Source organism: Myotis myotis, unplaced genomic scaffold, assembly GCF_014108235.1.
Source record: "Myotis myotis isolate mMyoMyo1 unplaced genomic scaffold, mMyoMyo1.p scaffold_m19_p_4, whole genome shotgun sequence".
Lineage (NCBI taxonomy): Eukaryota > Metazoa > Chordata > Mammalia > Chiroptera > Vespertilionidae > Myotis > Myotis myotis.
Genome location: NW_023416346.1, coordinates 82591304 through 82605126, shown reverse-complemented (window position 1 = coordinate 82605126; position 13823 = coordinate 82591304). Strand labels below are relative to the sequence as shown.

The 13823-nt window shown below is 40.5% G+C and overlaps 1 protein-coding gene across 1 annotated transcript in view; it reads right to left on the bottom strand.

Moving 5' to 3' along the window:
- Positions 1–13823, bottom strand: part of TEX11 (testis expressed 11) — a 467244-nt gene that overhangs the window by 372662 nt on the left and 80759 nt on the right. The window lies entirely within an intron of this gene.

Below are 13823 nucleotides of genomic sequence, written 5' to 3'. Positions count from 1 at the left end.
CCCTAGTGAGGTTGAGACAGCATCCAGGGCCGGAATGGCCCCAGTGAGGTCGAGGCAGCACCAGTGAGGTCGAGATGGCTCCGGTGAGGTTGGTACGGCTCCAGTGAGGTCGGGATGGCCCCGGTGAGGTTGAAACGGCCCCGGTGAGGTCGGGACGGCCCCGGTGAGGCTGGGACTGCCCTGGTGAGGCCAAAACGGCCCCGATGAAGTCAGAATGGCCCTGGAGAGGTTGAGACGGCCCCAGTGAGGTCGGGACGGCCCCGGTGAGGTTGAAACGGCCCCGGTGAGGTTGGGACGGCCCCAGGGAGGTTGAAACGGCCCTGGTGAGGTCAGGACGGCCCCGGTGAGGTTGCAACGGCCCCGGTGAGGTCAGGACGGCCCCGGTGAGGTTGAAACGGCTACGGTGAGGTCAGGATGGCCCCAATGAGGGTGAAACAGCCCTGGTGAGGTTAAAACGGCCCCAGTGAGATCGGAACGGCCCCAATGAGGCTGGGACTGCCCCGGTGAGGCCAAAACGGCCCCGGTGAAGTCAGAATGGCCCTGGGGAGGTTGAGACGGCCCCGGTGAGGTCGAGATGGTCCCGGTGAGGTCAGGATGGCCCCGGTGAGGTTGAAACAGCCCTGGTGAGGCCGAGACGGCTCCAGTGAGGATGGAACAGATAATGGGGACCAGTATAGACTGATGAACAGGGGTAGATGCAGAGGCAGAGCAGCATTGAACAGACTGTCAAACTACAGTGGGAAGCCTGGGGATGGTTGGGGGGGGTGGTAAGAGATCAACCGAAGGACTTATATGCATGTATATAAGAATAACCAATGGACACAAGACACTAGGGGGTAGGGGCCGGGGGAATGTCAAGCGGGGGGGAAAAAGGAGACATATGTATACTCTGTAATACTTCAAGAAATAAAAATTATTATAAAAAAGAGAGAAACAAAGGAAAAACTTAAAAAAAGAAATAAAAAAACGAAACCAAACAAAAAAAACCTCCCAGCCATAGCCAGTTTGGCTCAGTGGATAGAGCGTGAGCCTGCAGACCGAAGGGCCCCAGGTTCAGTTCTGGTCAACGGCACATGCCTGGGTTGAGGGCTTGCTCCAACGTGCAGGAGGTAGCCAATCAATGATCCTCTCTCATCATTGTTTTTTCTATCTCTCTCATCATTGGTTTTTCTATCTCTCTCTTCTTCTCCCAATCTCTCTGAAAGCAATAAAAATGAATAAAATAAAATAAAACTCCCAAAAAACAAAAGTCCAGGACCAGATGGTTTCACCCATGAATTCTACCAAATACACAAAGAAGATTTAAAACCTACCCTTCTCAAACTCTTCCTAACAGGTTCGATAAGGCCAATATAACCCTGATACCAAAACCTGGGAAAGATAACAAACAAAAAGAGAAACCTACAGACCAATATCTCTGATGAATACAGATGCAAAAATCCTAAATAAAATACTAGCAAATGAAACACAAAAGTACATCAAAAATAATAATACATCATGACCAAGTGGGTTTCATTCCAGGGGCACAACGATGGTTCAACATATGCAAATTTATCAATGTAATACACCACATTAACAAAAGAAAAGATAAAATTCATATGCTCTTATCAATAGATGCAGAAAAAGGATTTAATAAGATAAAGTGTCCATTTATAATTAAAACACTCAATAAAATAGGAATAGAAGGAAAGTACCTGAACATAATAAAGGCCATCTATAATAATAAAAGTATAATATGCTAATTAGACCAGACAGCCTTCTGGATGACCTTCCGGATGAAGCCGGGGCTGCAAGGGAAGCCCAGGTCCCGGGTGCCAAAGAGAAGCTGGTGCCAGCAGCCGGGGAAAGGAAGGCCTATTCTTGCATGAATTGTGTGCATCAGGCCTCTAGTATATGACAAAACTTCAGCTAATATAATGCTCAGTGGTAAAAACTGAAAACTTTCCCTCTAAGATCAGATACAAGACAAGGAGGTCCACTCTCACCACTCTTATTCAACATAATACTGAAAGTCCTAGAGAGAGCAATAAGGCAAGAAAAAGAAATAAAAGACATCCAATTAGGGAAGGAAGAAGTCAAACTGTCACTTTCTGTGGACAACATGATTCCATATATAGAAAACCCTAAAGACTACAACAAAAATTATTAGAAACAATAAGTACAGTCAAGTTGCAGGATACAAAATCAATGCGCAAAAATCCATTGCCTTCCTCTGTACCAACAACAAAACGTCAGAAAAACAAATTGAAAAAAACAATTCCTTTTGTAATTATAACCAAAAGAATAAAATACCTAGTAAAATAAACCTAACAAAGAATGTGAAAGACCTATATACTTAAAATTACAAAGCATTATTAAAATAGATTCAAAAAGACACAACAAAATATAAAGCTATCCCATGTTAATGGATTGGGAGAATCAACATAGTTAAAATGGCCATATTACCAAAAGCAATATACAGATTTAATGCAATCCCTATTAAAATACTAATGTCATTTTTTAATGAAATAGAACGAGAAATCATCACATTTGTATGGAACCACAAAGACCCCAAAGAGCCACAGGAATCCTCAGAAAAATGAACAACTCTGGAGGTATCACACTACCTGACTTCAAATTATACTACAAAAGCTACGGTAATCAAAACATATGGTATTGGCAGACAAACAGACACAAATATCAATGGAACAGAATAGAGAGCCCAAATATAAAACCACATGTATATGGACATAATTTTTGGCAAAGGAGACTGAAAGACACAATGGAGTAAAGACAGTATCTTCAGTAAACGGTGCTTGGAAAACTGGAAAGCCACATGCAAACAAATGAAACTGGATAACAGTTTGTCCCCATGTACAAAATTAATTCAAGATGGATCAAAAACCTAAATATAAGACCCAAAACAATAATTTACAAAGAAGAAAATATAGGCACCTAACTAATAGATGTTGGTAGTAGGAAACATTGTATGAACTTGAACCCAAAAGCAAGGGAAATAAAGGAAAAAATAAATAGGATTATATCAAACTAAAAAGCTTCTGCAGAGCAAAAGACACAACAAAAGAAAGAGGCAGCCAACCAGATGGGACACGATATTTGCAACAGTAGCTCCAACAAAGGTGTAAGATCCAAAATATATAAAGAACTCATAAAACTCAACATTAACAAACAAACAACCCAAAGAAAGGGCATAAGATCTAAAAAGACACTTCTCCCAAGAAGACATACAAAGTCTGCGGAAGATGGTGACCACCAGGATGGCAGTGGGGAAGAGTGTGAGAGAGTGAGGGAGTGAAAGAGAAGTGTGTGGACGTATGTGGTGTTGTGTGTGTGTGTGTGTGTGTGAGAGAGAGAGAGAGAGAGAGAGAGAGAGAGAGAGAGAGAGAGAGAGAGACGGAGAGAGTTAAGGACAGTTAGATCTTGCAGGACTTTTGGGAGCTGGCAGACTGGGTGATCTTAAACTGCGAGACCCCACTGCAGCAGCAAAAACTCCCAGAGGCCGGCACTGGCACAGAAACCACACCATCTTGAAGGGCAGAAATTCTGGGACTCAGAACGCAGCCTCACCACCACCCAGACTGGCCTCAGATGCAAACCAGCCATGCTGAACAAAGACCTGCTACCACAGCTACAGAGCCATGGACACAGAGACTCCAGTTATCCCAGCTGCATATTACTGTCAGTCACAGAGCGCATTCCCCATCCCGCTGTCCCGCCGCTGCAGCATAGGGCACGCTCAACCTGCGGTGCTCAAGTGCAAATCCCACCGACACAGGGTGGGCAGGCAACCCAGTCTCCTAGAAGGCCTGTGACTCTTATTCTTGATGCACACATGTGGACACTCTGGTTCTCATGTGTCTCGGTGCCAGGGATCTTCAGTGATCCTCGGGTTAAGTAACACTACCACTGCATTCGGCTCAGGCCCCCGCAACTTGGCACTTGGACCTTCCGGTGATAGCAAAAATGGGGAGACAATGAAACAATCTCCAAAGGAAAGAAAAGGAGAAATCTCCAAGAAAGGAACTAAATGAAATGGTGGCATGCAATCTGTCAAAAAAAAGAATTCAGAGTACTGGTCATACAGTTCATAAACTGGATGGATGAGAAAATCAACAACCTATGCAAGAATCAGGAGGAAATCAAAAGTGATACAGCTAGAATCAAAAACATAATGGAAGATTTCAACAGTAGACTAGGAGAAGTGGAGAACCGAATTAGTGAGTAAGACAGAGAAACAAGCCCAATCTGAGCAGAAATTGGAGAAAAAAATTAGAAAGCAGAAGAAGAGCCTAAGGGAGCTTAGGGACAACATGAAACAAAGTAGCATACGTATAATAGGGGTACCAGAAGGACAAGAAGAGCAGCAAGGACTAGAGAATCTATTTGAAGAAATAATGACAGAAAACTTCCCTGATATGGGGGGAAAAAAAAGTCACACAAGCAGAGAATCCCAAACAAGATGAACTCAAAAAGACCCACAAAAAAACACATCATAATTACAATGGCAAACATTAATTACAAAGAGAAAATCTTAAAGGCTGCAAGAGAGAGACAGGGAGTTACCTACAAAGGCTCTCCCATCAGATTATCAAATGATTTCTCAACAGAAACCCATCAGGCCAGAAGGGAATGGAATGAAATATAGAAAGTGATACAAAACAAGGGACTGAATCCAAGAATACTCTATACAGCAAGGCTATCAATCAAAGTTGAAGGGGAAATCAGGACCTTCGCAAGACATAAAAAGGCTACAGAAGTTTATCACTACCAAGTCAACAACGCAAGAAATGCTAAAGGGACTGTTGTTAAAACAAGAAATAGAAAGGGAAGAAGAAACATAGGCATGAAGAATATAAATGGCTACAAACAAATACATATCAATAACAATAAACGTAAATGGAGTAAATGCTCCAATCAAAAGACATTGGATGGCTGAATAGATAAGAAAACATAAACCATATACTAGTATACACTGTCTACAAGAGACCTACCTCAGAACAAGGGACTCACACAAACTAAAAGTGAAGGTATAGAAAAATATCTTTCAGGCAAATGGAAATGAAAAGAAAGCTGGGGTGACAATACTTATATCTGACAAAAACAGACCTCGAACAGAAGGCTGTGACAAGAGACAAAGAAGGCCACTTCATAATTCTAAAGGAATCAATACAATAAGAGGATATAACTCTGGTAAACATATATGCATCTAATGCAGGAGCACCCTAATACATAAAAAAGCTTTTGGGCCCTGACCGGTTTGGATCAGTGGATAGAGCGTCGGCCTGCAGACTTAAGGATCCCAGTTTTAATTCCAGTCAAGGGCATGTACCTTGGTTTCGGGCACATCCCCAGTAGGGGGTGTGCAGGAGGCAGCTGATTGATGTTTCTCTCTCATTGATGTTTCTAACTCTCTATCCCCCTCCCTTCCTCTCTATAAAAAATGAATAAAATATATTTTTAAAAACTTTTGGAAGATATCAGGGGAGAGGTTGACAGCAATTCAACCACAGTGGGAGACTTTAATACCCTATTAACATCACTGGATAAATCCTCTAGACATAAAATCAGCAAAGAAACAGCAATCCTAAACAACTCACTAGATCATATGGACTTAATCGACATCTTCAGAACATTCTACCCCAAAGCTACAGAATATACATTCTTCTCAAGTGCACATGGAACATTTTCAAAGATAAACCACAGATTGGGACACAGGCAAACTCTCTCCAAATTTAAAAAGAATGAAATCATATCAAGCATCGTCTCAGATCACAGTGTCATAATATTAGAAGTAAACTACAATAAAATCAATCTGAAAAATTCAAACACTTGGAGGCTGACTAGCATACTATTAAACAATGATTGAGTTACCATAGAGATCAAAGAAGAAATTTAAAAAACATCCTGGGAACAAATGACAATGGAAAAACAACAATCCAAAATCTATGGGACACAGTGAAAGCAGTCCTGACAGGGAAGTTCATAGCATTACAGGCCTACATCCAAAAAAAAACACCTTATAATACACCATCTAACTTTGCAACTTGAAGAATTAAAAAGAGAGCAACAAGAAAAGCCCAGAGTGACCAGAAGGAAGGAAATAATAAAGATCAGAGCGGAAATAAATGACATAGAGACCAAAAAAAAAAAAAAAATACAAAAGATCAATGAAACTGAGAGCTGGTTCTTTGAAAGGATAAACAAAATTGATGAACCTCTAGCCAGTCTCACCAAGAAGCAAAGAGAGAGAGGACCCATATACACAAAATCTGAAATGAAAGAGGCGAAATAACAACAGACCCCAAAGAAATACGAAGAATTGTAATATATATGTCTACACTAATAAAAGACAAAGATGCTAATTGACTGTACCTTTGCTATGCCCTAAGCCATGCCCACCAGACAATCAGAGCGACTATATGCAAATTAACCCAACCAAGATGGCGGCCGGCAGCCACAGAGCTGGAGCAAGCAGTAGGCTTGGTTGCCCAGGTGATGGAGGAAGCCAAGCTTCCCACTGACCCTGAGCCAGCTGTGGCCTCCACTCATGGCAACAAAGTTTCAATTATAGAAGACAAATAAATCCCAGATACCTGTTTCCAGCCAGCCTCCACTGGGAGCTTGGATGGCTGGGGGTAGTGGCCAGCATGCAAACAGCCATCAGCCCCTCACCCAGGCTGGCCAGGCACTCCTATATAATAAAAGGGTAATATGCAAACTGACCCTAACAGCAGAACGACTGAGAATGACTGGTCACTATGACACACATTGACCACCAGGAGGCAGATGCTCAATGAAGGAGCTGCCCCCTGCTGGTCAGTGCGCTCCCACAGGGGGAGCTCTGCTCAGCCACAAGCCAGGCTCATGGCTGCCAGTACAGCGGTGGTGGTGGGAGCCTCTCCCACCTCCTCAGCATCGCTAAGGATGACCGACTGCAGCTTAGGATGTTCTCACTGGCAAGTGGACATACCCCAAGGGCTCCTGAGCTGCCAGAGGGATGTCTGACTGCCAGCTTAGGCCCAATCCCCCAGGGAGCGGGCCTAAAGCAGTAGATGGTCAACCCCAGAGGGGTCCTAGACTGCAAGAGGGCACAGGCCGTGCCAAGGGACCCCCCCCCCCCAACGAGTGCACAAATATTTGTGCACTGGGCCTCTAATATATATATATATATATATATATATATATATATATATATATATATATATTTTCTAACAAACTGGTCAACCTAGAAGAAATGGACATACACCTAGAAAAATACAACCTTCCAAAACTCAATCAGGAAGAATAAAAATATGTGAATAGGCTAATAATTATTGAGGAAATTGAAGCAGTAATCAAAAAACTTCCAACAAACAAAAGTCCTGAACCAGAAGCCTTCACAGAGGAGTTTTATCAAACATTCAAAGAAGAACTAAAAGCTATCTCCCTCAGACTATTCCAAAAAATTCAAGAGGAAGGAACACTTCCAAGGTCTTTTTACAAGCCAGCATTACCCTAATCCCAAAACCAGATAAAGTCAATACTGAGAAAGAGAGTTACAAGCCAATATCCCTCATGAACGTACATGCTAAAATTCTCAACAAAATTCTAGCAAATCAGATCTAGCATTACATTAGAAAGATCACACACCATGACCAAGTAGGATTTATCCTGGGGATGCAAGGATGGTACAATATCTGCAAATCAATAAATGTGATACACCAAATAAACAAATTGAGAAATAAAAACCATACAATCATATCAATTGATGCAGAAAAAGCATTTGACAAAATCCAACACTCTTTCTTGATAAAAACTCTCAGCAAGGTGGTAATACAGGGATCATACCTCAACATAATAAAAGCCATATATGACAAACCTACAGCCAACATCATACTCAAAAGGCAAAAACTAAAACCATCTCCCCTAAGAACAGGAACAAGACCGGGAGGGATGCCCACTGTCACCAGTCTTGTTTGACATAGCACTGGAAATACTAGCCATGGCCATCAGAAAAGACAAAGAAATCAAAGGCATCCAAATTAGAAAAGAAGTAAAATTACCATTATTTGCAGATGACATCATATTAAACATAGAAAACCTTAAAGATTCCATGAAAAAAAATATTCGAATAAATGAATTTGACAATGCAGCAGGATACAAAATTAATACCCAGAAATCTATGGCTTTTTTATACACCAATAATGAACTCACAGAAAGAGAAACTAAAAAAAAAATCACATTTACAATTACAACAAAGAAATTAAGATACCTAAGAATAAAGTTAACCAAAGAGATAAAGGACCTGTACTCAGAAAATTAAAGGATGCTGAAAAAAGAGATAGAGGAAGTTATCAACAAATGGAAGAGTACACCATATTCATGGATTGGTAGAATCAACATAATTAAAATGTCCATGCTACCCAAAGCAAATTATAAATTCAATGCAATCCCCATTAAAATACCAAAGGTATACTTCAAAGACCTAGGAAAAACTCTCCAAAAATTCATCTGGAATAAAAAAAAAAAAGACCCCGAATAGCTGCAGCAATCTTGAGAGAGAAGAACAAAGTAGGATGGATCACAATACCAGGTATCAAGCCAAATTACAAATCCACGGTTCTCAAAACTGCCTGGTACTGGTACAAGAACAGACATACAGACCAATTGAACAGAATAGAGAACCCAGAAATCGACCCAAGTCATTATGCTCAATTAATACTTGACAGAGGAGGAAAGAGTATACAATGGATTCAAGACAGTCTCTTCTATAAATGGTGTTGGGAAAATTGGACAGATACATGCAAAAAAATGAAACTAGACCACCAACTTATACCATCCACAAAAATAACCTCAAAATGGATAAAGGATTTACATGTAAGACGGGAAACCATAAAAATCTTAGAAGAAGCCATAGGCAGCAAAATAGCAGACATTTCTTGTAGGATTATCTTTCCTGATACAGCTCCTAGGAAAATGGAAACTAAGGAGAAAATAAACAAATGGGACTACACCAAAATAAAAAGCTTGTGCACAGCAAAAGAAACCATCAACAAAACAAGAAAGCCCACTGCATGGGAGAACATATTTGCCAATGTTATCACTGATAAGGGCCTAATCTCCAACATTTATAGGGAACTCATACAACTTAACAAAAGGAAGATAAACAATCCAATCAAAAAATGGGCAAAGGGCCTAAATAGACACTTTTCAAAAGAGGACATTCAGAAAGCCAAGAGACATATGAAAACATGCTCAAAGTCACTAATCATCCGAGAGATGCAAATCAAAACGAGGTACCACCTCACACCTGTCAGAATGGCTATCATTAACAAATCCACAGACAACAAGTGCTGGCAAGGATGTGGAGAAAAAGGAACACTTGTGCACTGCTGGTGGGAATGCAGACTGGTACAACCACTGTGGAACACATTATGCAGTTTCCTCAAAAAATTAAAAATGGAACTTCTTTTGGACCCAGTAATTCCACTTCTAGGAATATATCCCAAGAAAATAGAAGCACCAATCAAAAAAGTTATATGCACCCCTATGTTCATAGCAGCACAATTTACAATAGTTAAGATTTGGAAACAGCCTAAGTGTCCATCAGCAGATGAGTGTATTAAAAAGTTTGTGGTACAACTACACAATGGAACACTATGCTGCTATAAAAAAGAAGGAAATCTTACCATTTGCAACAGCACGGATGGAATGAAGAGCATTATGCCAAGTGAAATAAGCTAGTCAGAGAAAGATAAATATCACATGATATCACTCATTTGTGGAATATAAAGAACATCATAAACTGATGTTTTGATGAACAAAAATAGATACAGACACAAAGAAGCATCGAACATACTGTCAAACTTCAGCGGGAAGGCTGGGGAGGGTTTGGGGTGGCGGGGTGGTAAGAGATCAACCAAAGGACTTGCATGCAGGCATATAAGCATAATCAATGGACATAGACCATGTGCCAGGGGGTGGGGGAGGTCAATGGTGGAAAAAGGAGACATATGTACTACTATTTGTTATACTTCAGACAATAAAATGAAGACATACGAACAGCTGATACTTATATACAAAGATGTTCAACCTCACTGCAATTAGGAAAATGCAAATCAAAACTAAAATGAGATACCACCTCAAACTTGTTAGGGTGGCCATTATCAACAAGATAAGCAATAACAAGTGTTAGAGAGGTTATGGAAAAAAAGTAACCCTAATTCATGGCTGGTGGGAATGTAGACTGGTACAACTATGGAAGGCAGTCTGGTGATTCCTCAAAAAATTAAGAACAGAGCTACCATATGACCCAGCAACCCCATTCCTATGTATATACCCGAAAAAACTCAAAATCATGTATTTTCAAAGATATATATGCACACCTATGTTCACTGCAGCATTATTCACGGTGGCCAAGACATGGATGGACCTTGGAAACAACCAAAGTATCCTGCAACAGAGGACTGGATAAAGAAGATGTGGTACATGTACACAGTGGAACACTACTCAGCCATAAGAAAGGATGAAATAGCACCATTTGCAACAACATAGATGGATCTTGAGAACATTATGCTAAGTGAAATAAATCATCAGAAAAAACTAAGAACCATATGATTTCACTCATATGTGAGATATAAAACTGAAATTCATGAGCACAAACAACAGTGTGGTGGTTGACAGAGGGAAGAGTGTGGAGGGAGAAGGAGGTCCTAACACATGGTGACAGAAGATTTGACTTTGGTTGGTAGGAACATGGTGCAATATACAGATCTTGTAACATAGAAACCCACACCTGAAACCTATATGTTAATGTTGACCAATGTCACCCCAATAAATTTAATTTTTTAAAAAGCTAGAGTAATCAAAATTGTGATATTGACCTAAAACATATAAATCAATGGACTAAAACTGAGAGTCCAGAAATAAATCCTTACATTTAGGATGAACTGATTTTTGACAAGGGTGCAAAGGCAATTCAAGGAGGAAAGAATAGTCTTTAAATCTTTACTGTGGAAAGTATTATATATGACCCATTTCCTCCCCCCCCACGCCCCACCATTGACCTCTTCTAGCCTGTTCCTGCACCCTGTCCAGGCTTTCACCAATCTATTCTGTTGTCTGTGTTCATGGGTTATGCATATAAGCATAGAAGATCTTTGGTTGATCTCCTTTGACCCACCCTCCTCCCCCAACTTCAATCTGAGACTCTTTTTTAAAAATGATGCTGTGACTAGATTAAAAATGGCGGCAGAGTAAGTAGATATTGAACAAACATGCTCCCAGAACCAAACTGGAATTACAACTAAAATACAGAAAAACTTCCTGAATAATCTACAGAAGACTGGATGGAGAGACCCCTGATAACTGAGGACCAAAAATAGAGACCACATAGAGACTGGTAGGAGGGGCGGAGGCCTGAAAGGGCTGGCCGGGCTCCCACAGACAACAACTGAACTTCCAGAGAGATATCTCAGCTGTGGGGAGTTGCCATTGAGAACTCTGGGACTAATCCCCAGTCAGGACACCCCAGCAGATTGCATCAGAATTGAGAAGGGTACCCACATAACACTTTGCTGTCTGCCTGGGAGAGACGGCTAGAAATTCAGGCACCCTCTTAAAGGGCCAAGAAAATTCCCTGTGCATCCACTTACCTTGTGCTCCAGCATTGGGAGGGCAGAATGGAGTGCAGCTGTGTGAGCAGAAGCTAGGATTGGGTGCTCTGGGGTTACAGCACAGAAGGCAGACACCCCAGTTTCCTGTGTTGAGTCATTCCCTCGCACTGAGATCACATTTCTCACACAGACATTTGTTATACAGGCACCCTTGCTTGGGGGAAAGAGAGTTGAACCACCCTATTGAAAAACACCTTGCCCCACAGAGTGAAGTTGTTCAGGCTCACTTAGAGACTGAGAATAATAATTAGCCTCCACACAGAAGCAAATGTCCCACTCTGTTGAAAAAAAATTCTTGCTATAAGTGTGGACAATTGCCTGAGGGCAATTCAAGACAAATCCTATCAATCTGTAGACAGATGTGGTCTCTTGGCTTTGAATCTTTGCCAATTAGAAGCAGCATTTGACACTGTCTGACACTAGAGATTGAGAGGCGTAGGAGATCTACATAATGCATAGTCACAAACCCAAACAGGCAGCCAAAATGAGGAGACAAAGAAACAATACCCAAATTAAATAAGAAGTGAATTCTCCAGAATACGACATAAATGAAATGGAGATAAGAAATTTATCTGATACAGAGTTCAGAATAATGATGGTAAAGATGTTCAACAGCATGAGAAAAGATATACTAACTATGAAAACAAAAGTAAAGAATAACATAGCACAAATAAAGAATACATTGGAAGGAATACACAACAGATTAGGGGAAGCTGAGGATCAAAGCAGTGCATTAGATGTCAGGGTTGAAAAAAATCACTTAATCTGAGAACCAAAAAGAAAAAATAATTTAAAAAATTGAGAATAACTTAAGGGAGCTCTGAGACAACATGAAACGTAACAATATTTGAATAGCCAGTGTGCCAGAAGAGGCAGAAAGAGAGAAAGGAATAGAGAATGTGTTTAAAGAAATAATGGCAGAAAACTTCCCTAACCTGGTAAAGGAAAAAGTCACACAAGTCCAGGAGGCACAGAGAACCCAAAACAAGAACCCAAACAGGCCTATGCACAGACACATCATAATTAAAATGCCAAAAATTAAAGACAAAGAGAAAATCTTAAAAGCAACAAGAGAAAAGCAAACTGTTACCGACAAAGGAGCTCCCATATGGCTGACACCTGATTTCTCATCAAAATTCTACAGGCCAGAAGGGAATGGCATGAAGTACTCAAGGTAATGGAAAGCAAAGATCTGAAACCAAGACTACTATATCCAGCAAGGCTGTCATTGAAAATACATGGTCAAATAAAGAGCTTCCCGGACAAAAAAAAAAAAGGCTAAAGGAGTACATCACCATCAAGCCAGCGTTATAAGAAATGCTAAAGGGATTGCTGTAATGGGAAGAAGAAAAAGAGAGAGAAACCTAGGCATACCGAATTAAAATCACAATAAATAAGTACCTCTCAATAATAACCTTAAATGCAAGTGGATTAACTGCTCCAATCAAAAGGCATAAGGTAGCTGAAACATGGCCCAACTACATGCTGTCTACAAGAGACTCACGTCAGAACAAAAGACACACACAGGATGAGAGTGAAGGGATGGAAAAAAATTTCCATGGAAATGAAAAAAAAATCTGAAGTAGCAATAATCATATCTGAAAAAATAGACTTCAAAATGAAGGCCATCACAAGAGACAACAAAGGTCACTACATAATACTAATGGGACTGATCCACCAAGAGAATATAACCCTGGTAAACATATATGCTCCCAATATAGGAGCACCTAAATATATTTAAGAAAAAGTTCTTGAGGACTTTAAGGGAGAGATAGACAACAATACAGTCATAGTAGGGGACTTTAACACCCTGCTGACTTCACCGGATAGATCTTCCAGACAAAAACTTAACAAGGAAACAGTAACTCTAAAGGACACCCTGGATCATATGAATTTAATTGACATTAATAGAACATTTCACCCCAAAACTGCAGAACATAAGTTCTTCTCAAGTGCACATGAATCATTCACAAAGATAGACCACAAGTTAGGACACAAAACAAGTCTCTACAACAAGCATGCTTGCTCTACAAGTTCAAGAACACTGACATCACATCAAACATTTTCTCAGATCACAGAATAAAATTAGAAATCAACTACAGTAAAGACACCCAAAAATATTTAAACGCATGGAGACTAAATAGCATGTTATTAAATAATGAATGGGTT